The 23,976-nt window shown below is 35.8% G+C and overlaps 1 protein-coding gene across 2 annotated transcripts in view; it reads right to left on the bottom strand.

Moving 5' to 3' along the window:
- Tre1 (Trapped in endoderm 1) overlaps window positions 1-22,924 on the bottom strand; it is a 77,276-nt gene extending 54,352 nt beyond the window's left edge. For both annotated transcript variants that reach the window (XR_016323754.1, XM_089730831.1), the window contains exon 1: window positions 22,773-22,924. The gene's annotated coding sequence lies outside the window, so the exon portion shown is untranslated. The remainder of the gene's footprint in view (window positions 1-22,772) is intronic.
- Between the last annotated feature and the right edge of the window lie 1,052 nt (window positions 22,925-23,976).

Below are 23,976 nucleotides of genomic sequence, written 5' to 3'. Positions count from 1 at the left end.
TTAATTGGCGAAATGTTAAAATTTTAATTTGCGTAATGAGTGGTGATAGTATATTTTCTTTTTATTAAAGCTCCAGAATAGGGGAAGCTGGAACTTTTCATTTTTTTTACTAGAGATGACCTCACGGCCAATTTGATTTGGTTATAATAATATAAGACACAAGTGCAACGTTATAACTGGCTTTTTGCATTCCGGAATCGCATTACACTTCTATCTGTTTTGATTTCACGAATTCTGCTGTTTCTATAAACAATGCGCACGCGTGACAATATAATGCTCGATTGTGTGGTGTCATGCTTCGATGTTGTGACGTCACGTGATCTATTTGGTGCTACTTTACGTTTCTGGAGTTAGAAAGTGAACGGCGCCACCTGCTTTGAGACAGGAACTATTCATACTGAAAAGAAGCATGGTGATACCTTCTCGTGTGGCTTCTCAATGCACTCTGATAGGGTTAACGTAAAAAGAAGATCAGGAGAGAGAGCTACGAACATAGAGCGCGATATAATGTATATTTACAGAGAATATGAAGCTCAGCTGGGCCTTTGATATAGTCGATATATATTGCTAATTCACCATTCACCATCAGGCTACCGAGACCATAATATGCTTTCCTGTTTTTAAGACATGAAAATACGTCATAAAATGTGATTGATAATTGACTTCGATCGAAGATTTCAACGATCAACAAAATAAATACGTATTTTACATATCCATATATCGTTTAGCGACCTCTGACGTCTCGATAAATAAAGGAAACACTCGCGCTAATGACAGATGTCAATTTAATCGAGAGTGGCCGTGTGTTTGCACATCACTAATTCGCTAAGAGCTCGACAATCGATATGGATACGTCACTATCGTTAAGTGCTGCCTAAATTGATTAACGGGGAAAATAAATTAGGCGTGAATTCAATGTTAAATTGTTTTTAGTTGAAGTAAAATAGAAAACAATTTTTTTAAAGGAATTACTCACTAAATTCCTCTGCCATGACTCTGTCTGCATCAGCTTTGGTCGACTGATAGATAATATATTAGGCATTAAGTTCGCTAGTGTACATAGGTACCTAAATACATAAAGTGTAATAAATAAAAAGTAAATAAATCACATTGGGTTTCCATAATTTCATAATATAAGTGATTTATAACAAAAATAAATCGGTTAACGAGCAGAGGAGAAAATGGTACATAAATGATACAGCTTGGACTATTTCTATAAAGATTAATGTACCGGCTTTCGGTAGACACCTATTCTCCAAGCTTCATTATCGCTACCCGTGTGCTTAGTGCGAGTTTTTTAACGTTCTCGATAGCGTAAAAGTCAACTCGAATTTGTATGCAGTTGGAATAGCGTCCCTAGCGGCAAACGTAGGCAAACGTTTCAACTCAATACAAATTTGTGTTAACTTTTACGCTATCGAGAACGTTAAAAAACTCGCACTAAGCACACAGAAATGAGTAGTACTAAGCGCGGGTACGTGCATTATCCACCCAGTCCTAAAAGGTCTGGCTACTTTCCGCGTGTCCTTCTCTGGGTCCTTTAAGTGTCTGATTTATTTTTCTATGTTATCGGTGTCCGCACGTGTTGTTCTCTCGAATTATTCACCAATAGTTACACAAGCTGCTTTAACTACGCACGTGTACAAATCGTGTTACCTCTGTAAGTGGTAGCAATCGCTTATCACAGTAGGAGGTCTATTTATACTTTTATAGCGCGTTTATAGCTCAGACATTCACGTATAATCGCAAGACTTATCGTGTTAGTCATTGCCTACATTTTTGCAGTGGGACTTGCAGGATTCTTTGAAGATAATCAAGAATCATAATAATATGTTTTACGTTTAAAACTTTAAGCAATCAAATGTAAGGTTTGTTGTAAAATATCGATATTATTAAACTTTAACATTTTTAAAGTTAAAACAGTTTTCAGTAATGGGGACGAGACATTTCGAAAACGGCGGAGAACGAACAAAAGGGTGTAGCTTCTAAAAAAAACGTGGAGGACGTGTACTTCATAGTGAGCGCGGACCTAAAAATCTGTTATAGTGAAATTACAAAGAAATCAGTACAGAATTAAGTAAACTACTGCTGTCTGTGTATTCTTTACTGTTTGGTGAAAGCGTAGTTTACACAAATGTAAATGCGCCATCTGTTCACGAAGGTTCTTGAAGAATCTTTGTGAGTTGTTACAAAGAACGACGACTATGAATTTCAAATAAATAGTTAATGTAGGTCATGATTTGTCTAAAATAGTTCTTACATAAATCATTTTAAGTTTCTCTAAAGAATGTGCATTGTTGTCATATCAAATAAGGAATGCAATGAAAACGCACAAATTATAGCCAAAGGGCTCGTCAAGGTCATTACCGTGTTTACATACCACAGACCAAGTGTTTGTTTAACGTGTTGGTATTTGATATATATATATATATATATATATATATATATATATATATATATATATATATATTTTTTTTTTTGGAATGCGAATTATTTATTTTTTCGTAGATGCTTATTGTTCTAATTACCTATAATATAATACGTTTAAATCATTTGATTTATTTATGATGTTTTCAATGTAAATATCTACTGTGCCTTAGATATAATAATATCTATTTAGTGACTATATTATACAGGTCAGTATAGGACAAATGAACGGACGCATAAAGAAAAGATTTATTTATAGTAATAAATTACTACTTATCTTTACAATTTAATTAACAGAGAACCGAAGTCATCAGCATAGCTCACACAGTTAGTATTGTAGGACCCAGTGGGCTAACCAAGTATGTATGCTAGAAAAACTGTGTCTATGATGAGTTTGCCTTTAGGCAATATAATTGAGATTCCGATCTCCTGCCTCAAGGGGGGTGGCCGCATTAACGTTCTGTAAACTAGTGAATTAATTCAATAAATATTATAAAGCCTGGAAGTCGGGTAAATCCATATTAGATATAAACTATGATTAATTATTAGAGATTTAACCACCAAAAAATCAGCGGTGTCTTTTCACTGTGACATTCAGGGAACAATCACGGCAAATTCTTTGGCAAATCTAAAACCTCGCCAGTAATGGTAAACTTCACAATGTTTTCCCGATCCTTCGGACAGAATGGTAATCAGTCGACGTCACCCAAAACACGTCATTTCGAATCCTCCCGATCTCCTAACTGTGCCTTTAGGTACCTCAAGCACCGGACACTGTTCTCGTCGAACCTGTCGCTTACAACGAAGGGTTCGACGAGTAAATTAACCCACAGACACAGCCAACTGAGTTTCTAGCCGGATCTTCTGAGTGGATCGCGTTTCCGATCCGTAAATTCTGCGAAGCACTGCTTTTGCTAGGGTTAGTGTTACCAACGTCGTCAGGTTTGAGTCCCGTGAGCTCACCTACTTGTTAGGTTACGCTGATGTAGCCTCTAAAGGCTATCAGCTTAGTAACTATCAACCTCTAAAGGCTATCAGGTAGTAAAAAAACACAATTCAAGCGACCTTTTCAAAACATCGAGATCCTAGGTTTCAATAGTACTTGGAAAAGTCGTATCACAACCATTACTAATCACGCCATTATGAAAATATATTACAAATCGGATACATTTTACGCTATCTGATTGATCTGATACACCCAGGCCCGTTCGCCTACTCAATGACTCAAAACATTTCCTGCTTATTGAGTCATCTCTCGAGTGCTTGCCTTGAAGCTCCACGTATTTTGACTAGCGTTTTCACTTTCATGATATCATTAGGAAAATGGGAAATCTATATATTAATACGTGAAGCAAAAACTTTGTATCCCTTTTTACGAAAATTGCGCGGACGGAGAAGTATGAAATTTTCCACACTTATAGAGAATATAGAGAAGAAGTGCACAATGCTAATCTTTTTTTAACATAATGCATAAAATATACATTAAATCAATAAAGAAAACATTACACACACTACCATGTATTTGACACACCCACGCATGCATACTATTTGTTTATGTTTATTGTCAAACTTTTCTTTGCAGTCTGTCAGCTATAGTCTGTCAAATTGAGAATAGATTAAATATTGTATTCTCTTTACTAATATTTGTCTAAAGTGTAGTTTTAACGAAATCTGTGATTAAATAAGTATTTAATAGTCTTTGACAACAGAATCATAATAGTGTAAAACTTATAATTTCCATTAGTTATAGTCGAATTTCGACTACCATAGTTATTAAAATTCAATAATTCGAATTCAGTTAACACTCATGAATCGAACGAAGACGTATTTCTTGGCAACTAACTAAAAGCCTGGGTAACTCGAGCAAATGAGTTATTGAGTTTAATTGTCGAATTCTCTTGTGGAGAATGTTTCAAGGTCATTTCGTGTTACACGTTGGTGACAATCATTCACTTTCTGATCGCATCTTCGTGGCCAACCAAAACTGTTGACGAAGGCAGATCTTTTTATTTATTTATTGCTTAGACGTGTGGACGAGCTCACGGACCACCTGGTTCTAAATGGTTACCGGAGCCCATAGACATCTCCAACGAAAATGCTATCACCCACCTGGAGACATCAGTACATTGGCTGCTCCACCCTTAAAACCAAAATGCATTGCTACTTCACGGCAGAAATAGGCAGGATGATACATACCCGTGCGGACTCACAAGAGGTCCTACGCAAATATCTTCTCTCTCAGTGGCTTAACCTCTTCTAGCTCAACAGACTTTGTTCAATCTAGATTTTTTTAAGGCTTAGTGACTTTTCACTAAGTGCCCTCTAAAATTTCCGTTAACCTTTGCGTTACATTAGGTCTGTATATGGACATAATTTCAGATAGACACGGCGAATACTGGTAATATACCCTAAATATATAAAAGCAAAGTCCATCTGAATACGACAAACAACCAGTTTTAAAACACTATTAAACTAGAAGTGTTGTCTGTGTTTACATTTAAAATTATTTTATTTATAATCCATTGATTGTGAAACTCCGTGACGCAAGCACCTCAGAACGCTTCATGTTGATGGCTGTATCACAAGTGGATGGTATTTCTGGATAGGATTACAACGAACGCTTCTCAAACGAATATAGACGTTTGAATTACGTATAAAAAGGAACTTAAATCGCACAAACAGAATTACGTTTTGGTTATATAGTCTGTAATAAAGGGAACTAACTAGAGGTCCCGCAGTAGTCGAAATTCGACTATAATTAATTGGAATTGTAAGTTTGTACACTATTATGATTGTATTTTATTCTTCTATAATCACAAATTTCGCCAAGGCTACACTATAAAAAAATATTAATAAAGACAAACAATATTTAATCTATTCTCAAATTGACCACAGACGTCAAGAACAAAAGTTTGACAGTAAATATTAATAATTTATTTACATGGTATGTAGTGTGTGTAATGTTCTCTTTATTGATTTAATGTATCTTTGATGCATTATTTAAAAAAAATATTAGTATTGTGCACTTCTTCTCTATATCTATACTAATCTATACTAATATTATAAAGAGGAAAGATTTGTTTGTTTGTTTGTTTCGAATAGGCTCCGAAAGTACTGGACCGATTTGAAAAATTCTTTTTCCATTAGAAGCCGACATTGTACCTGATGAACATAGGCTACTTTTTTAAATTTTTTTTTTGGTGATTTTCATGTGTGTTTTAATGTTTCCGAAGCGAAGCGAGGGCGGGTCGCTATTATCTATAAGTGTAGAAAATTTCATACTTCTCCGTTCGCGCAATTTTCGTAAAAAGGGATACAAAGTTTTTGCTTCACGTATTATTGGAAAAAAAAGTTATTTGAAACGTATTGAGGTGATTTTCGTTTGAAAGTCCCGCGCCTTCGCAACGCAATGTGCCAGAATTTTGGCTGTAAGAGGGCTGTAATCGTAAGAATTTGAGTGGCGACCAATCCGTGAGGGCTCTTTGGTGAATGTGTGGGAAGAAATGAAATCATAAATGTAAGCCGGTATAAACTTGTCGGATGCGGTAATATTTAATCAAATCGTTTGTTGTGAATCGATCAGTGTTTGTTTTTGAAAACTTTCACATCATAAGGCTAGCGTTTTGCCGATATTGAAAATATTTACTTTTTACCGGTTTTTAACCAAAAAAAACTTACTCGTAATTCTTAATTTTCAAAGTATTTTGCCTCTGATTACATTACTTTTTTCGGTTTAGGCACGGGACATAGTTTTGAGATGTTCTTGGGGTTGACTGGCCACGAAATAGCAGGTGAACCGTAAGCTCCAATCTAATTCAATTAAAAATACAAAAAAAAAAAGTTTATAAAAGCTCGAATAGTCCGGTGTCAGACACCTGTCTCTTGTGATATTAGTACAGGTTACAGGCTTAAATTCACAAGTTCTTGCATGAGGACATTTGATAGCGTTATTTAATATGGTGATAAAAAATATATATTTTATACAGTTTATCCTAATCACTCATGTAATTAATTACGCATTGTAAAAATAAATCTAGAAGTAATACAATTCTGGTGGGCTTTGATAACGTCTATTGCAAATCAAATTTAAGCATTTTAGGATAACCGTACATTCCAGAATACCAATTCCAAATGGTCACCAGTCAAAGGTAGTAGTTTTTTAGATCTGCTCCGAACCAGCATAAGTTTATGGAGTTACAGACATTCAGTATTCGAGTAGCAGTTTAAGATGCAGACGCACGAATAAAATATTCTTGCCTTCCGTTGGTAAACTTTAATATATCCAGAGCAGAATAATATATTGGAAATTATGATATCGCTATCTGTCCTGACACATCACGTCAAACAAACAGCGTCTTGTGCATCCCAGATAAATAGAGCATGTTCGTAGGGCTGTCATAACAAGTTATGTTCTCGTACTTATTAAAATAACACGAAGGGTCGAGTTTCCGTGTCTCTACTATTTTGGGAATCTAAATATTAATACAAAATTTAACGGACTTATTCAAAATAAAATAAGTTATCATTAATATAGTAGTTATTGATTGATGAAATTTAAATAGGACCACGCGAGAAACATCAGCTTTCAAATAAAAACAATAATAATCAAAACGGTTTACCTAGAAAACACTTGTATAGTTCAGGAACGCATAAAAAAATAGTCGAATTGATAAAATGCTCTTCTTTTTGGAGATTGTTAAAAAATAAGTGCGGTGGCAGAGATAAAACAGATTTTGGGGTAAAAATATCTTGTTAATTCTGATATGACGGATCGAACATAAAACTGAAAGGGTTTTGTGATCATATGATTATGATACACTGATCCAAAATAAAAAGAACAATGACAATAACCTTGTTACACAAAAGAGGCTACATTGATCTTGGCGATACTTCAATAGAGTTGTTCGAAGGTATCGGTAGAGGCCACAAGTTTTATGAAAAATCTTGTTAACTTGATTATCTATCTTCCATTACCTATTAGCTTGCAGTATTAAACCAGCTTGGTGATATTCATGTTTAATTGTGTGAATGTGTGATAAGAGCGCAAGGGCAGGTACCGCCGCTCTATTTCTGCCGCGAAGTATTTATACGTTCCAATGTTGAAGGTTTGGGATAGCTGCTACTATACAATAGAGACTTAGACGTACACACACACGTCTAAGCTTTTACATCATGACGTCTATAGGTTCTGTTAACCAAATAAAACTAAGAGGGTCGGGAGTTTGTCACCGGTTAATGCAATTAAAAAAATGAATACTGAATGATTCATATTGGCTGCAGATCATCAACTCGGTCACTAATCTAACGATTTTTTTTTCTTTTCCGCCCTAAGCTGTTGACCTTGAGATGCCATTTCAGCATAACCCTAACAAGTAGGTGAGCCCAAGGGGCTCAAACCTGACGTCGTTTCTGACACTAACCCTAGCAAGAGCAGTGCTTCGCAGAATCTATCACCGGATCGGAAACGCGACCTACTGAAAAGACCCGGCGAGAAACTCAGTGGGCTGTGTCTGTGGGTTAATTTACTCGCCGAGCCCTCCGTCGCAGGCGACGGGTTCGACGAGAACGATGACCAGTTCTAACAATAGTGAGGCGACACAGTAAAAATATATATTTTTTTCAATCAGATGGTCGCTTTTACCGACATAGTTAAGGTTATTTCAATACAACTCTTGTATTAGACAAGTCGTACAGAGGCTCTTCATCCAAAAACTCCATGATGTCCTGGCTTATCACAGTAGGAGGTCTATTTATACTTTTATAGCGCGTTTATAGCTCAGACATTCACGTATAATCGCAAGACTTATCGTGTTAGTCATTGCCTACATTTTTGCAGTGGGACTTGCAGGATTCTTTGAAGATAATCAAGAATCATAATAATATGTTTTACGTTTAAAACTTTAAGCAATCAAATGTAAGGTTTGTTGTAAAATATCGATATTATACAACTTTAACATTTTTAAAGTTAAAACAGTTTTCAGTAATGGGGACGAGATATTTCGAAAACGGCGGAGAACGAACAAAAGGGTGTAGCTTCTAAAAAAAACGTGGAGGACGTGTACTTCATAGTGAGCGCGGACCTAAAAATCTGTTATAGTGAAATTACAAAGAAATCAGTACAGAATTAAGTAAACTACTGGCTGTCTGTGTATTCTTTCCTGTCTGGTGAAAGCGTAGTTTACACAAATGTAAATGCGCCATCTGTTCACGAAGGTTCTTGAAGAATCTTTGTGAGTTGTTACAAAGAACTACGACTATGAATTTCAAATAAATAGTTAATGTAGGTCATGATTTGTCTAAAATAGTTCTTACATAAATCATTTTAAGTTTCTCTAAAGAATGTGCATTGTTGTCATATCAAATAAGGAATGCAATGAAAACGCACAAATTATAGCCAAAGGGCTCGTCAAGGCCATTACCGTGTTTACATACCACAGACCAAGTGTTTGTTTAAGGTGTTGGTATTTGAAATATATAGTTTTTTGGATTGCCAATTATTTATTTTTTCGTAGATGCTTATTGTTCTAATTACCTATAATATAATACGTTTAAATCATTTGATTTATTTATGATGGTTTCAATGTAAATATCTACTGTGCCTTAGATATAATAATATCTATTTAGTGACTATATTATACAGGTCAGTAGAGGACAAATGAACGGACGCATAAAGAAAAGATTTATTTATAGTAATAAATTACTACTTATCTTTACAATTTAATTAACAGAGAACCGAAGTCATCAGCATAGCTCACACAGTTAGTATTGTAGGACCCAGTGGGCTAACCAAGTATGTATGCTAGAAAAACTGTGTCTATGATGAGTTTGCCTTTAGGCAATATAATTGAGATTCCGATCTCCTGCCTCAAGGGGGGTGGCCGCATTAACGTTCTGTAAACTAGTGAATTAATTCAATAAATATTATAATGCCTGGAAGTCGGGTAAATCCATATTAGATATAAACTATGATTAATTATTAGAGATTTAACCACCCAAAATCAGCGGTGTCTTTTCACTGTGACATTCAGGGAACAATCACGGCAAATTCTCTGGCAAGTCTAAAACCTTGCCAGTAATGGTAAACTTCACAATGTTTTCCCGATCCTGCGGACCGAATGCTAATCAGTCGACGTCACCCAAAACACGTCATTCCGAACTCCTTTCGGTGCCTTTAGGCACCTCAAGCACCGGACATCATTCTTGTCGAACCCGTCGCTTGCGACGAAAGTCTCGGCGAGTAAATTACCCCACAGACACAGCCAACTGAGTTTCTAGCCGGATCTTCTGAGTGGGTCGCGTTTCCGATCCGTAAATTCTGCGAAGCACTGCTCTTGCTAGGGTTAGTGTTAGCAACGTCGTCAGGTTTGAGCCCCGTGAGCTCACCTACTTGTTAGGTTACGCTGATGTAGCCTCTAAAGGCTATCAGCTTAGGTAGTAAAAAAAACACAATTTAAGCGACCTTTTCAAAACATCGAGATCCTAGGTTTCAATAGTACTTGGAAAAGTCGTATCACATCCATTACTAATCACGCCATTATGAAAATATATTACAAATCGGATACATTTTACGCTATCTGATTGATCTGATACACCCAGGCCCGTTCGCCTACTCAATGACTCAAAACATTTCCTGCTTATTGAGTCATCTCTCGAGTGCTTGCCTTGAAGCTCCACGTATTTTGACTAGCGTTTTTACTTTCATGATATCATTAGGAAAATGGGAAATCTATATATTATTAATACGTGAAGCAAAAACTTTGTATCCCTTTTTACGAAAATTGCGTGGACGGAGAATTATGAAATTTTCCAAACTTATAGAGAATATAGAGAAGAAGTGCACAATGCTAATCTTTTTTTAACATAATGCATAAAATATACATTAAATCAATAAAGAAAACATTACACACACTACCATGTATTTGACACACCCACGCATGCATACTATTTGTTTATGTTTATTGTCAAACTTTTCTTTGCAGTCTGTCAGCTATAGTCTGTCAAATTGAGAATAGATTAAATATTGTTTTCTCTTTACTAATATTTGTCTAAAGTGTAGTTTTAACGAAATCTGTGATTAAATAAGTATTTAATAGTCTTTGACAACAGAATCATAATAGTGTAAAACTTATAATTTCCATTAGTTATAGTCGAATTTCGACTACCATAGTTATTAAAATTCAATAATTCGAATTCAGTTAACACTCATGAATCGAACGAAGACGTATTTCTTGGCAACTAACTAAAAGCCTGGGTAACTCGAGCAAATGAGTTATTGAGTTTAATTGTCGAATTCTCTTGTGGAGAATGTTTCAAGGTCATTTCGTGTTACACGTTGGTGACAATCATTCACTTTCTGATCGCATCTTCGTGGCCAACCAAAACTGTTGACGAAGGCAGATCTTTTTATTTATTTATTGCTTAGACGTGTGGACGAGCTCACGGACCACCTGGTTCTAAATGGTTACCGGAGCCCATAGACATCTCCAACGAAAATGCTATCACCCACCTGGAGACATCAGTACATTGGCTGCTCCACCCTTAAAACCAAAATGCATTGCTACTTCACGGCAGAAATAGGCAGGATGATACATACCCGTGCGGACTCACAAGAGGTCCTACGCAAATATCTTCTCTCTCAGTGGCTTAACCTCTTCTAGCTCAACAGACTTTGTTCAATCTAGATTTTTTTAAGGCTTAGTGACTTTTCACTAAGTGCCCTCTAAAATTTCCGTTAACCTTTGCGTTACATTAGGTCTGTATATGGACATAATTTCAGATAGACACGGCGAATACTGGTAATATACCCTAAATATATAAAAGCAAAGTCCATCTGAATACGACAAACAACCAGTTTTAAAACACTATTAAACTAGAAGTGTTGTCTGTGTTTACATTTAAAATTATTTTATTTATAATCCATTGATTGTGAAACTCCGTGACGCAAGCACCTCAGAACGCTTCATGTTGATGGCTGTATCACAAGTGGATGGTATTTCTGGATAGGATTACAACGAACGCTTCTCAAACGAATATAGACGTTTGAATTACGTATAAAAAGGAACTTAAATCGCACAAACAGAATTACGTTTTGGTTATATAGTCTGTAATAAAGGGAACTAACTAGAGGTCCCGCAGTAGTCGAAATTCGACTATAATTAATTGGAATTGTAAGTTTGTACACTATTATGATTGTATTTTATTCTTCTATAATCACAAATTTCGCCAAGGCTACACTATAAAAAAATATTAATAAAGACAAACAATATTTAATCTATTCTCAAATTGACCACAGACGTCAAGAACAAAAGTTTGACAGTAAATATTAATAATTTATTTACATGGTATGTAGTGTGTGTAATGTTCTCTTTATTGATTTAATGTATCTTTGATGCATTATTTAAAAAAAATATTAGTATTGTGCACTTCTTCTCTATATCTATACTAATCTATACTAATATTATAAAGAGGAAAGATTTGTTTGTTTGTTTGTTTCGAATAGGCTCCGAAAGTACTGGACCGATTTGAAAAATTCTTTTTCCATTAGAAGCCGACATTGTACCTGATGAACATAGGCTACTTTTTTAAATTTTTTTTTTGGTGATTTTCATGTGTGTTTTAATGTTTCCGAAGCGAAGCGAGGGCGGGTCGCTATTATCTATAAGTGTAGAAAATTTCATACTTCTCCGTTCGCGCAATTTTCGTAAAAAGGGATACAAAGTTTTTGCTTCACGTATTATTGGAAAAAAAAGTTATTTGAAACGTATTGAGGTGATTTTCGTTTGAAAGTCCCGCGCCTTCGCAACGCAATGTGCCAGAATTTTGGCTGTAAGAGGGCTGTAATCGTAAGAATTTGAGTGGCGACCAATCCGTGAGGGCTCTTTGGTGAATGTGTGGGAAGAAATGAAATCATAAATGTAAGCCGGTATAAACTTGTCGGATGCGGTAATATTTAATCAAATCGTTTGTTGTGAATCGATCAGTGTTTGTTTTTGAAAACTTTCACATCATAAGGCTAGCGTTTTGCCGATATTGAAAATATTTACTTTTTACCGGTTTTTAACCAAAAAAAACTTACTCGTAATTCTTAATTTTCAAAGTATTTTGCCTCTGATTACATTACTTTTTTCGGTTTAGGCACGGGACATAGTTTTGAGATGTTCTTGGGGTTGACTGGCCACGAAATAGCAGGTGAACCGTAAGCTCCAATCTAATTCAATTAAAAATACAAAAAAAAAAAGTTTATAAAAGCTCGAATAGTCCGGTGTCAGACACCTGTCTCTTGTGATATTAGTACAGGTTACAGGCTTAAATTCACAAGTTCTTGCATGAGGACATTTGATAGCGTTATTTAATATGGTGATAAAAAATATATATTTTATACAGTTTATCCTAATCACTCATGTAATTAATTACGCATTGTAAAAATAAATCTAGAAGTAATACAATTCTGGTGGGCTTTGATAACGTCTATTGCAAATCAAATTTAAGCATTTTAGGATAACCGTACATTCCAGAATACCAATTCCAAATGGTCACCAGTCAAAGGTAGTAGTTTTTTAGATCTGCTCCGAACCAGCATAAGTTTATGGAGTTACAGACATTCAGTATTCGAGTAGCAGTTTAAGATGCAGACGCACGAATAAAATATTCTTGCCTTCCGTTGGTAAACTTTAATATATCCAGAGCAGAATAATATATTGGAAATTATGATATCGCTATCTGTCCTGACACATCACGTCAAACAAACAGCGTCTTGTGCATCCCAGATAAATAGAGCATGTTCGTAGGGCTGTCATAACAAGTTATGTTCTCGTACTTATTAAAATAACACGAAGGGTCGAGTTTCCGTGTCTCTACTATTTTGGGAATCTAAATATTAATACAAAATTTAACGGACTTATTCAAAATAAAATAAGTTATCATTAATATAGTAGTTATTGATTGATGAAATTTAAATAGGACCACGCGAGAAACATCAGCTTTCAAATAAAAACAATAATAATCAAAACGGTTTACCTAGAAAACACTTGTATAGTTCAGGAACGCATAAAAAAATAGTCGAATTGATAAAATGCTCTTCTTTTTGGAGATTGTTAAAAAATAAGTGCGGTGGCAGAGATAAAACAGATTTTGGGGTAAAAATATCTTGTTAATTCTGATATGACGGATCGAACATAAAACTGAAAGGGTTTTGTGATCATATGATTATGATACACTGATCCAAAATAAAAAGAACAATGACAATAACCTTGTTACACAAAAGAGGCTACATTGATCTTGGCGATACTTCAATAGAGTTGTTCGAAGGTATCGGTAGAGGCCACAAGTTTTATGAAAAATCTTGTTAACTTGATTATCTATCTTCCATTACCTATTAGCTTGCAGTATTAAACCAGCTTGGTGATATTCATGTTTAATTGTGTGAATGTGTGATAAGAGCGCAAGGGCAGGTACCGCCGCTCTATTTCTGCCGCGAAGTATTTATACGTTCCAATGTTGAAGGTTTGGGATAGCTGCTACTATACAATAGAGACTTAGACGTACACACACACGTCTAAGCTTTTACATCATGACGTCTATAGGTTCTGTTAACCAAATAAAACTAAGAGGGTCGGGAGTTTGTCACCGGTTAATGCAATTAAAAAAATGAATACTGAATGATTCATATTGGCTGCAGATCATCAACTCGGTCACTAATCTAACGATTTTTTTTTCTTTTCCGCCCTAAGCTGTTGACCTTGAGATGCCATTTCAGCATAACCCTAACAAGTAGGTGAGCCCAAGGGGCTCAAACCTGACGTCGTTTCTGACACTAACCCTAGCAAGAGCAGTGCTTCGCAGAATCTATCACCGGATCGGAAACGCGACCTACTGAAAAGACCCGGCGAGAAACTCAGTGGGCTGTGTCTGTGGGTTAATTTACTCGCCGAGCCCTCCGTCGCAGGCGACGGGTTCGACGAGAACGATGACCAGTTCTAACAATAGTGAGGCGACACAGTAAAAATATATATTTTTTTCAATCAGATGGTCGCTTTTACCGACATAGTTAAGGTTATTTCAATACAACTCTTGTATTAGACAAGTCGTACAGAGGCTCTTCATCCAAAAACTCCATGATGTCCTGGCGGTATAGAAGATCTCGGGCGATAAATGGATGGGAATAAGAGATATGCGAACAATCGAAACTCTTCACTCGACAGCCCTAAGATTTACTCACATCTTAATTAGTAAGTCTGTTCGAACGTCTTATGCAGTGCAATTATTGTTTGGACCATAATTTTCTTAACTGACTCATTCGACTTGTGTGTGTGTGTATAATTAGTTTAACTTTAGCCTTTCTTTGTTTTGACAAACATCTTTATTTGAAGATTCGCCATGTGCGAACGGCCACCAGTGTTTAGGGATTTGATTACTTTCTGCCCACGCTTGTCTACTGATGGACAGGCCTCAATGAATCTGGTTTTCGGCTTTTCTCGTCAACGTCACTGGTTGATGTGTAGGTATTTGATACACTACACTAATTTTATTCTTTCACGACAAGCTGTTGCATAAATTTCACCTTCGGTTGCCATCTTAATGTGAGTCAAGAACTTGCCAATTTTCACTTTATTGATCTATTTAGGATGTATTCACGAATTATTTGTTTGATATCTACAGAGATAAAATAACGCCGTGTGGTAGGTATGATCAATAATATTTGCGTAATGACTATTGTTACCGGCAGTTCGTATTTAGACTTTAGGTCATATAATGGGTATCGATATTCGAATTCAGTGTATTTTGGAGTCAATAGACTTGCACACTGAGTTTCTCGATGGATCGTATCAGTGGGTCGTGATTCCGATCCAGTGGTAGATTCTGGCTGACACCGTGAGCTTACCTAACCGTCCGCACGTAGCGGAAATAGGCCCCTAGGCCACCAGCAAATAGGTAGGGAAAAAAGATTCAATAGTCGTGTATTCCGCTTGGAAAGGGTGGATCGGTGATTAGGCGATGCATTTGACGCTTTGAATTGTCGGGATTAATGCCATGACGTCTACGAGGGTCAACAAAATCGCGTCCTCGTAAGGGACGCAAGAATTATTTAGTCCACACACACTATAAAAGAGCTTTGAAAACGAAAGACAGACCGGTTTTAGATAGCACTGTTTTAATAAGAGATTAGTATTTGGTACATATCTTAATAGTGGCAGATGGCTCGCAATGCGTCCCGTCCGAATGTAATAAAATGTGTTTTATTACACAATTTAATGCAATGGCGCCGGAGAAATGCTCTCTTTTATTATTTTTATAATGTTTACAAGTTGTTTAGAATATTTTGATTACTATATTTGTTTAGATTAGTCGTAACAAGGGCGATCTAGAATTCCGAGTAATACATACTTTATTGTGCACCGAAATAGAGATTACATGTTTTAAAAAAAATTTAGATATTTAAAGCCCCAAATTCAATTTCCAATTTGATCGCTTAAAGTGATCTTTATTGTCACAGACAGTAGTCTGGTTTTTAACTGGAGAGCCCACAGGGAAAAACTAATCTCAGAGACGTCTTAGTGGCTGTGTGAACATGCTTTCTCTGAAATAAGTCAGTTCTGTTTTTGTTTTTAATTCATTGAAATTATAAATTTGAACATTATCATGGTTTCATTGTCAAAGACTATTATTTCTTTAAATTCACTAATTTCGCCAAGACTACACTTTAAACATTCTCAATTTGACCACGGACTTTAAGCAATAATAAAAGTTTGACAATAAACAGAGTCTAAATCATAGACCTATACTTCAGTGGTCTAAATATACATGACTGTGTCAAATACATGGTAATGTGTGTAATGTTTTTTTCTTGTTTTAATGTATTATTTATGCATAATTAAAAAAATATTAGCATTCTGCACACCTTCTCTATATTCTCTATAAGTGTGGGAAGTTTCATACTCCTCCGTCCGCGCAATTTTCGTAAAATGAGGTACAAAGTTTTTGCTTCACGTATTAATTTTTAGTAATCTTTTTTGTCGGGGTCTAATCAACTCTGCTATAAGCAATAGCGCGCCTGGCGGCGTCCTCTACTACGTTCGCTCTCCCCAGATGACCGAAGCAAACTACCTCCTGCTGAAACTTGAGCGTTAGCCCTCTTCCTGCCCTCGGCTCCTGTTATTCTCTACAGCTGTGAATCCAACACAAAGGAGTCGGTACAAACAAACATTACTACTATAACTACGCAGGATGCAATTCGGCCTAAAACATCGATACATAAAATGAGTTATTTGACATAATTACAAGACTCGTTTCTTTATATGTGATCACGATCGAACCGCTCAGTGAAAATAATAAAAGCAAACATATTCTTCTATAATCGTTTTCACATGTTCGAAGCATGTGAAACTCCAGGTCTACTATCAGTGTTTGTAGAAGCGTTATCCGTACGAAGAATGTATCCAAACATATGTAGGTCAGATCGGTACTTAGCAATAGTAATGACGAATACAAACATAGCGTCAGCGTTGCATGATAGCAGACTATTTGTACTATCAACTAGCCCAGTCAGTGACGGACGGTAGACATATGAAATACAGTACATTATTGAGAACAAATCGTGCCGCCTATTGTAACTCTATAATGCCTTCTTCGAAGTGCAAATCGCACCTTTAGAATTGAAGTGGCTTAATCCAAAATTCTTGTTTTTTTGGTAAACGGCAAAAATTTAATTGAAGAATTGTAATTTTACAATTTTGATTTTAATAATACTTTAAGCCTTACATGGCGTATCATAAAGTTTAAGGTATCCGCTTGATTTAAAGAGACGGAAAGTGAATTTTGTTCTTTTGTAACTAAAAATTAATCTCGATTTTTAGTTTTTAAACAATTTTTTTTTTATTGCTTACATGGTTGGACGTGCTCTCAGCCCACCTGTTGTAAAGTGGTTACTGGAGCCCATAGACATCTACAAGGTAAATGCGCCACCCACCTTGAGATATAAGTTCTAAGGTCTCAAGTATAGTTACAACGGCTGCCCCACCCTTCAAACCGAAACGCATTACTGCTTTACGGCAGAAATAGGCAAGGTGGTGGTACCTACCCGCGCGGACTCACAAGAAGTCCTACCACCAGTAGGGTTCCCGAGCCACTCATTCGGTGATGAACCTTCCCTGTTTCTGTCATAGTACTATGAACGTACGATAGGCAGCGCGCGAGTAGTTTCAAGACATCAAGCTTTTCATATAATTAGTGGTCATCAGAGCGCAGCTAGAGAGATATTAAAAATGGATATTAAAGATGGAGGCGAAGTTGATTTATTCAATTCATCAAACATAGAAATTATAATTTTGCGGGTTTATTTTTTACTAGATGATGACCACGCCATCTTGTTGTGTCTTTAAAGCGGTTAGTTGCCCTCATTGTAGAAAAATAGTATTATTATTATTATTAAAATAGTATAATTAATTTATTAAGAAATAAAAGCTTAAATAAACCACACCCATGGTAAAGGTAGATCGACACCATAGTCAAAATCATTGAAATAAAGATGCGTTTCTACTTTAAGATAGTCACCAAAACAATCAATAAGCGGCACAATAAGCGACCACTGTAAGTGTGTATAATAATAGCCACTCATTCACACGTCGTAAATATTTTATGACTCGCCCCACTCATGGTGGCATTAATAGTCTTGTACTTTGATATCATATTTTTTTTTGTGGTAAAATAACAATTTTCATTTCGGTAACATTTAAAAATGGAAATTTAATGTCCGTGAACGATAGAAACCAGTGCTCAGAAGATGGGCCTGATCGTTTTCTGCTTTTGATGGTAATGTAAAAAAAAAACAATTTTCTATTGATGCCAAAGTCCTGTGCAATGATTTTTGTTCTATTACATATTCTACCATATAATTTCTGTGAATATAATATGTACTTTGGGCAGATGCTCCCACGGCATTATCGTAATCCATAAATACCACAGGGATGCCGTCACTCATCTTGGAACAGCATATCAAAGTATTGAATTTAGGGAGTACCATTCTTTAAAACCGAACGTTTGACTGCTTTGTGACAGAATCCCTTGCAGTACTAATTGTTTTTTTATTAAAACCATTTGTTTATGTTGTATTTGAGCAGATGCTCCCACGGCATTATCGTAATCCATAAATACCACAGGGATGCCGTCACTCACCTTGGAACAGCACGTCAAAGTATTGAATTTAGGGAGTACCATTCTTTAAAACCGAACGTTTGACTGCTTTGTAACAGAATCCCTTGCAGTACTAATTGTTTTTTTATTAAAACCATTTGTTTATGTTGTATTTTATGAATAGCTCTTAACTGATTTTTGAAAATATAATTTGTTTTAGTATGAGAGCCCAGAGTTCTCGCCGGATCTTCTCAATAGGCCGCGATTCCAAGGTGGTGGTAGATTCTGTGAAGCTCTGATCTTGCTAGGGCTGGTGTTAATAAATTCTCTCAGGGTGAGCCCGTAAGCTCAACTACCTATTCGCGATAAGCTAGAATAGAACCTTAGGCTATCAGAGAATAGGTAGGGAAAAAAGTAGTATGAGCAAACGGAAACATAGCGTTTAAAAGATCGCCTGTAATACAAACCACCAAAATTGGACAGCCAAACTTCCAAGCAATGATACCGGCTTGGTAACAGATCTCCTCTTTAGTTTAAAAAACATTCACAGCCAGGTTTCCTATAAGCCCTTATAATAATAAAACACAACCAAAGTATCGACTATAGATGCTGCACTAAGACACTTTGGGTTGCGCGTTACGAGTGATTGATGGGTTTCGTTAGCTGTGAGAATGGGATTCATAGTAAACAATAAACGGTTCACATTGTATTTTAAGGTTTCTGATGCAGTGGCACACTCAAATACACGAACTTTACATTTCAGTATAGAATTTCATTTAATCAACGTAATCTATTATGTTTTCTTTTAGATTGTAGATGAGGTTATGGACTATGAATGGTCTTCGTAGGGTGTTTACTGCATCATTAGCTAAAGTTAGGTTGAGGTTATCTTAGCGTATACATCCCGAGATGTCAGCCCAGCTTAAGATAAGGAGCCAAAATATGGCTAAAAAAATTTTCAAATCCAACGATCTCAAACTCAAAACATTTTCGTGTCCGAAACGACAGATACGTATTAACAATTACATCCAGATTCAAGGTTTGAAGTCGTCGTGGCCTAAAAAATAAGACGTCTGGTGCGTTCGTGTTGAGCGATGCACCGGTGTTCGAATCCCAGGCGGGTACCAATTTTTCTAATGAAATACGTATTCAACAAATGTCCACGATTTAGTTCCACGGTGAAGGAATAACATCGTGTAATAAAAATCAAACCGCAAAATTATAATTTGCGTAATTACTGGTGGTAGGACCTCTTGTGAGTCCCGCAGGTAGGTATCATCACCACCCTGCCTGTTTCTCCCGTGAAGCAGTAATACAACTATACTTGAGACCTTAGAACTTGTACCTCAAGGCGGGTGGCGCATTAACATTGTAGATGTCTATGGGCTCCGGTAACCACTTAACACCAGGTGGGCTTTGAGCTCGTCTACCCACCTAAGCAATAAATAAAAAATCCTAAAAAAAACCCGAGAGTTCGACCTTCAACGGGCGCATTCACATTGCAGGAGAAATGCCACCCCAAAAATTGAACCAGGTCTATACGTGTACAAACTTTATATACACCCTGTAGTATGTTTCGAGACAATGCGCAAAAAAACATTATATTGTAAATACTAATGCTAATTAGTTGAGACAAAAGGATTTTTTTTAATTTTACACAAGCGTTAGTTATTACAAAGTTCACTTTTCTAGAAAAAAAACCTTGCACTACAGTTTGATCACGAATAAAATAACACCTCTTACGACTATGCGTATGTAAGGGTGTACTTTCTTTGAAACTCAAAAAACAATTTTTGCTCTCAATAAAATCAATGATTCAAGCCGTGTTTTCATTTATAACAAAATCCTCATCCCCACTCTTTATTTCATTATATTTGAGAGGTTCATGTCACCTAATAAATTTTACTCCACGAACGGTATAAAAAAAATACGCGCCAAAATAGGCTTCAAATGTGTGTGTTTTTTTTTAATAATGGCCGCGTCACGGGTCCCGCGCTCTATGTGCGGATATCCAAGCCGACAAGCGTGCGTGGCGCGTGGATCACACACCTGTTTATTGTAATGTATTATTATTATTAGGCAAAAACGGTAGACCGACGAACCCACTAACCTTCACCAGTGACAATAATATATTATGTTTTCGCTTTACTGAGCAACTGCGGCGTGAACGCTACTGAGATGTTTCACGTAAGAATCTAAATATGAATAACCAGTGAAATACGCACGCGATAAACTCAGTTATTATTTGGAATCTATCGTGTTCTCGCCTATATTAAAAAAATACATATATTGTTTATTTATTTACTTGTTTAATTTAATGGGCCAGAATTGGGGTGACGATGATGAACGCTCTTTTTTTTTAAATATAATATTCATAGTGTATTTTTATAGCCTATTGAATGTTAATGTTAAATCTTGTTATTTTTATGGGTTCTTCTTGTTTTTTAGCTAAATAGTGGCAGCGACTGACATCGCCAGACACGGCTTATTTCTTCAACCACCTAAATGGAGTCTAACTTTGTCTTCCATCGTGAGAAATAAAATTGTAATAAAAATTATCGCTATTTAATCCGGTTTTAACCAACTTCACCCTCGTTTGTCATCTGAGTCAGATACAGTAATTTTATTTTTGCATTAGTAATCACATGCGTTATCGCTACTTGTGCTAAGGTAAGCTTTAAAATTATAATTACTGATTAGCAAGTATATTACTGTACAACGTCTCATCAGTAATAACTATTCTGCACGCCCAAATATTTGCCCCTTGGAATATGCTCCTCCTTAATACGCGTAAAGATTAAACCAAACAAACTTTCAAATTTATAATATACTTGTTTAACCACAGCTACACTTTCGTTAATGTAGGAATAAAATGATTCGCCTTTTTTTTTTAAATTTGGTTTTCTTCTGCGCTGACAACGGGAATGCAAACTTTAAGCCTATTAAAATTAAATAAAAATATTAAGTATGGATGTTACAATAATGTTGCTATTATTGCCCTTATCTAAATTCCAATATTTTGTTCAAAAGCTGCCTGCCATTAATAATAATATATTTAACGGATTTTTATCGGTAAAACACCGGAAGTAAATATAAATAGTTACAATTTATGATGTATTTCAATTCATTACCGAATTGGCTTAATGATTAAGGAAATGATTACTTACTAATTGTGTGATATGGAACGTTTCTTAATGTCATTATTATTGTTAGCAGTAAAAAAATTTGGGGCAAGATTTTTTTTATATTATAGGAAAGCTAGGTCATGCCCGTCCGATGCGAAGCGAGTATCCGAGTCTAACTAACTTATGTACTTATACCTTTCCTACTAAATTCTGGATGCACTAAGCAATTTCGAAGTTTTGCTACTTGTTAGTCGTCTTTGGATGGAAAGTAGACGGAAGAAGACCACTAGGTAGTAGGCAAATGGCGTGGAATGATCCGAAATAAACTCTTGTTGCGAGGAGGTGGTCACGACCCTCAGTATCGAGGAAACCGAAGCGAGAAGAAGAAGTCGTCTTTTGGTCTCTGAAGGTGAACAAAGTGTAATGTATTGTGTGTGATTAAATAGGCTAAACACAAGGATATGCAACACCCGGCCCGTCAAGCATTTCTAAAATTGAATTTATTTTATCGACTTTCTCCCATCAATCCGTTCTTCTGTTCTTTTTTTGTTCGTTTTTATTTTTATTTTTAAATTTGTATATAAAATCTTTACTTTTTTTGTTTTAAATTTTTTTATTCTAATATTTATTATAAATAAAGTTTCGTAAATTACTAATAAGAATTAATCTATGCCCGCAAAAAAAAAACAATTTAAATTGGCCCATTGATTAAAAATTTTGCTTACCCCTGGGCTAACATAATTCGTACGCATTAAACTAAATAATGTAATGTAGGTAGATTTTAATAAATCAAATAATTTTAATTCAATACATACCTAATAATTTATTTATATTACTATACTGTGCATTGTATTTTGATTTATATTTTTTTATTTTAACCGAGGGTAAATATGTACCTATATTGTAGATATAGTTTACAAATAATGATAGGCTCATATGAATCAGGTTACGAATTGTTTACTAATTAACTACTTACAAATATTTTCCAAGGCACATTACTCAATATTAAAATTTTGTTTTTCATAATAATAAAACCAGTAATTTACATATGCTATTTCACAACAGTAATATAAATATCAGATGTGGACTTACCAAGGATTTTGGATATCACAAATAAACGGAACGAAAAATTATAAAGTCATTCACAAGTTCACAAAATATATCACGTTCAAAGTTTGATCCGTCACGTCGCAGGAAATTAACACTACCACACGTCTATCCCCAACAGGCACCCCAGCGCTACTGGCGCCATCGACGAGGAACAGCGAAAACTATCGTTTAAATTTCGAATTCCATTTTCGACGTTCCTTCCACGCTTGTTAAAATTTAATGTACCTAGTACATTTTTGTAATTCAGAGAAAGGCGCACTCATATAGAACGAAGTTTAAAAGATTTCTACTTAATTTTCATGATTTTATTCGTATTATTTAAGGTTCCGTAACGAACAAAAACTATTATTCAAGCTGGTGCTCCCTGTTTGAACAGCTTCATGCTAGGATTTTCTCTTGTATTATGGGTGCCAGAAACATATAAGAGTACCAAAAAAATAAGTACACTTAGGCCCCGGACACCGCATAAGCAGTTACTAGAGTGCACAGATATCTCAATGTGAATGCCACCACCACCCACCTTGAAAGATGATGAAAAAATCTCAATTAAGTATATTATATAATGGTGTGTTATTCAGTGAGGAGGGGGGCGTCCTTGGATGGACTATGTGGAAGAAGATATGCCAGAGAAGGGTATGAATACAGAGTTGACGTATGATAGCCCGAATTAAAAAAATATCCCACTGTAGGATATGGAGAAGAAGAATTGCTCCCCCATATTTCAAACCCGGAAGCACGATTATTTGGTGATACAAGTACGTGGTATAGTGGAGCCTAATGGTGTGGGCTCACAATATGCCCTACCGCCACCACCATTAGTATAAAACAAGCTATTATATTACTATTCGTGACTCGAGAACGGTTGCCTCGGATCTTGTATAAGGCGGTGTTGTAAATCGAAATCCGAATCGACAACTTCCTCTTGAAGTCTGTGATTAACAATCTCTAAACAATTGTAACAGTGGCATGACCGAAAAACAAAAACAGTATGTAGGAGCAAATCTATCTTTAGATAAGCCTTCATTAAGGTTTCCAAATCACTTCTTTTTCCATAAAAGAGCCGTAAAATGTTCAGTGACATATGTTTACCGGAAAAATATACGTTTAGCATTCATTCCAAATACGGAACCCGTTACTGTGCGTATAGTGATACACACTTGACCAATTTTTCTGTTGCGAATGAAAA

This window comes from Bombyx mandarina, chromosome 11, assembly GCF_030267445.1.
Source record: "Bombyx mandarina strain Sakado chromosome 11, ASM3026744v2".
In the NCBI taxonomy this organism is placed as follows: domain Eukaryota; kingdom Metazoa; phylum Arthropoda; class Insecta; order Lepidoptera; family Bombycidae; genus Bombyx; species Bombyx mandarina.
This window is presented reverse-complemented; position numbering and strand designations above follow the sequence as displayed.